A 3973-nucleotide genomic window follows, 5' to 3' on the forward strand; every position below is an offset into this window, starting at 1 on the left:
AGATACTCATACCAGTAAGGATGCTCTACACATGCTCTACTATGTTCATTGCAGTGTTATTTATAATAGCCCGAGGCTGAAGAGAACCCAGATGCTCCTCAACAGAGGAATGGATACACAAAATGTAGTACATTTATACAATGGAGTATTACTCAGCTATTAAATAAATGAATGTATGAAGTTCCTGGGCAAAGGGATGGACCTGGAGGGCATCATCCTGAGTGAGGTAACTCAAATAAAAAGAACTCACATGATATGTACTCACTGGATAATAAGTGGATATAAGCCCATAAATTTAGAATTCCCAAGATATAAGATACAATTTGCTAAACATATGAAGCTTGGGAAGAAGGAAGACCAAGGTGTGGATACTTTGCCTCTTCTTGGAATTGGGAGCAAGGCACACATGGAAGTAGCTACAAAGTTAGAGTTTGGAGCTGATACAAAAGGATGGACCATCTAGAGACTGTCATACCCGGGAATCCATCCCATAATCAGCCTTCATACCCTGACAAAATTGCATACACTAGCAAGATTTTGCTGAAAGGACCCTGATATAGCTGTCTCTTGTGAGACTATGCCAGGGCCTAGCAAACACAGAAGTGGATGCTCACAGTCAGCTATTGGATGGATGGCATGGTCCCCAAAGGAGGAGCTGGAGTAAGTACCCAGTGAGCTTGGGGCATCTGCAATCCTCTAGGTGGAACAAAAATATGAAGTAACCAGTACTCCCGCAGAGTTCATGTCTCTAGCTGCATATGTATCAGAAGATGGTCTGGTAGGACATCAGTGGAAAGAGAGGCCCATTGAGCATGCAGACCTTATATGCCTCAGTACAGGGGAATGCCAGGGCCAAAAGGTAGGAGTGGGTGGATGGGTGTGTAGGTGTGGGAGGGTGTGGGGGGTTTTTGGGATAGCATTGGAAATGTAAATGAAATAAATATATAATAATAATAATAATAATAAAAATGTCAATCTAAGAGTACATAAGAAGGGACCCATGGCTACAGCCACATATGAAGCAGAGGATGGTCTAGTTGGACACGAATAAGAGGCTCCTGGTCCTGAGAAGGCTCCATTCCCCAGTGTAGGGGAATGCCAGGACAGGGAAGTATTATTTGTGTGTTGGTGAGTAGAGAGAGGATGGATGGGATAGGGGGTATTTGGAGGGGAAACCAGGAAAGGGAATAACATTTGAAATTTAATTAAAGAATATATCTAATAAAATGAAATATAATAAAATAAAATAATACTAGGGAACAATAACTTCATGGTAGAAAAAAAATTAAAGAAATCAAAGCACACAGAGGAATGCAGAAGAGCACTGCTCCCAAAGACAGCCCTGTCCTTATGATACTATAGCACATTGTTTCACAAAATGGATTTGATCATGTCCTCAGATAGGGCATTTGACTATACTATGTAGGTTATCCCCATATGATCAGAAGAAACAAATGGAAGCAAGAAGAGCAGAGTCAGAAGCAGATCTTAGACTGATGCCAAGGCAAGGCTGGGAGGCACAGCATGCTTTTGGTCTTCAAGGTTCCAGAGTGTTGTTCTCCACCTTCCTGATGCTGCAGTTCCTACAAATATATATTATCTTATGCTGTGGGGAGTCCCAACAATAAAATTATTTTTTTACTACTTCATAACTGTAATTTCCTAGTGTTAGGAATCGTGACATAATTATCTGACATACAGATAGTCTTAGACAACTCCTGTGAAATTGTCACAAGGACTTGCAACCTATAGGTTGCCAACAACAGTTCCAGGCATGAGTAAAACTAGCTAACCCCTTGAGTTTTACACTTTCTGCCTTCTGGAATTGTACTAGAATAGATACGCTCTGTTTTAGTTGTCTAAGGATGTGATCATTTGTAACACTAACTGGAAACACACATACCAAAGTGGATAAGGGAGTCCAATTTTCCTGTCCTGGAATCTTGGCAGGTCTTAGAGTCAGCTCTAATCAAATGGAAGAGAAAGGATGCTGGATGATTCCCTACTCAAAGTCTTTGGAGACAACAGGGAGTCTGTTTGTTTCCATGGAGAATAGGGGAGGAATTGTACTCCATTATAAAGATCCTTACATTCCCTAATTTTATGCCTGATGGCCTATTGGAGTATACTTTGTACTTTTGTTTGCTACATGTTGTGTTCTGTGTTCATGATTATTAACTCTAGGGTTCTTACCATACTTTCAAAATGAAATTCTTCCGAGTTTGAAACCTTTCATATTTGTCCTTTGTATACTGTATGATTCTTTTAAAAAAATCAGTTTATAGGTCTTTTGTACCAACATCTAGCTTTTGGGAAAATACTTTTTATTGAAAATACATCTTTTCATTCAATTCAGAGATAAGTAAATAACATTTTCCAAACTGTTGTAAAGGGGCCCTAGGGACTTAAGGAGATCTGTCTACTTCCTTTCCATAAAGGTGAACAAGGCGTCATCATCTCACCCTGTGTGCGAAAGTCCATTATGGTTCAAAATTGCCACTTTTGAAGTCTTTAGCAAACTAAAGAACTCCTTAATTATACCTTAAATTCTGGAGAAACAAAAAAGTAGGGGATTTTGCTGTTTCACTTACAGGTGGAAAGAAAGGCTAAAAATATTACATCTTCCCCACCAGAAATTTCTGTTGGAGGGCTCCTTTAAAAAAGAAAAAAACAAATGCTTAAGAAAATTTTAGAGACGTGATCACAAAGCACAGATTTGTTGAAAATATTAAAAGATTTTTCCGGAGGTCCCTGTGTCCGCCCTTCATATTTCCAGGAGGAAACCTCCATCAGAGACTTAGAAAGGCTGAATCTGACCTTTTGTTGACCCCACTAGCTCAGTTCTCTTCAGTGGACACTCACAAGGTCATTTTAGCTGTAGAAGACACATGTGAAATGAGTGATTCCTGAAGGTATGCAGGCTCACTTTTTGCTTCAAAAGACAAAAGAACCTGAGGAAGCCACATGGAACTCAGTCCAAGCCCACTGTGATGAGAGCCAGTCACCTACAAGTAAGTGCAAAGCAGAGATCTGGATGGTTGATGGCAGGGAAAGGAAATTCTTTCTTTCCTCAGGTGGTAGATAATTATCAGGAGAGGATCAGTGATATTTACTGCTGTACCCCAGTCTCTGAGCAGGCTCAGATTCAGCACAGGATAGCTGTTAAGTCTGTGTGACTATTGGGCCAGACCCTTCTTAGCTCCAAGAAACTTTACTGATGGCAAAGGGGAGATATTTCTGGAGCAGTCTTCAAAACCTAATTACTTAATAACTTTGCCTCGGGGTAAGCTGAGGCCAGCCAGTATATGGCCGATCTGAGGAGCTCTGATGTTCCAGAGCAGAACGTGACACAAGGGACCAGTCAGGTCTAGGAGGAAAGGAACTAGTTTTTAGCGCCCCACCTCCCACTCCCAGTAGCATCAGTTCCTGAGGTGCCTGAGACACGAGAGTCCCTGTTAGACCTGAAGTTGGGAAGAAGGCCGCGAAGCTGACTGTTCCTGCAACATCATTATCTTTGCTGAGGACTGAGTGGCTACTGGATGGTTGACAACAAGGAGATGAGGTTGCTTCTGGGAATTGGGAAGGAGACAGAGTCGGGCCGGTGATGTGTGGAGTGGAGTTTAGCATGTGGGGTCGTTTATTACTCAGAGAAGGGGCCTTGCAAGCAGACAGTCAGTACTGTGGCATTAAGGATAAAGCAAACTTTGACCTCAATGGAGCCTGTGACTTTACTAACTTTAGGATGCAAATTGCACGGTTTGGTAAGTTGAGGTCGCCTGGTAAGCAGATGTTCCCTGGTAGGAAATACTTACACGCTGACCTCTCTCTCTGGAACCCACCATAACAAGGAAAGAACAAACTGTCTTAGGTAAAGTTGTACTCTGATGACAACCAGCACAAGGCTTGCCCTTGACAGTATGGACACACAAGAGAACTAAAATGAAAGCAAATGGCTTGATTGGGAACACGGAGG

This window comes from Mus caroli, unplaced genomic scaffold, assembly GCF_978045245.1.
Source record: "Mus caroli unplaced genomic scaffold, Mus_caroli_1 scaffold_22, whole genome shotgun sequence".
Taxonomy (NCBI): domain Eukaryota; kingdom Metazoa; phylum Chordata; class Mammalia; order Rodentia; family Muridae; genus Mus; species Mus caroli.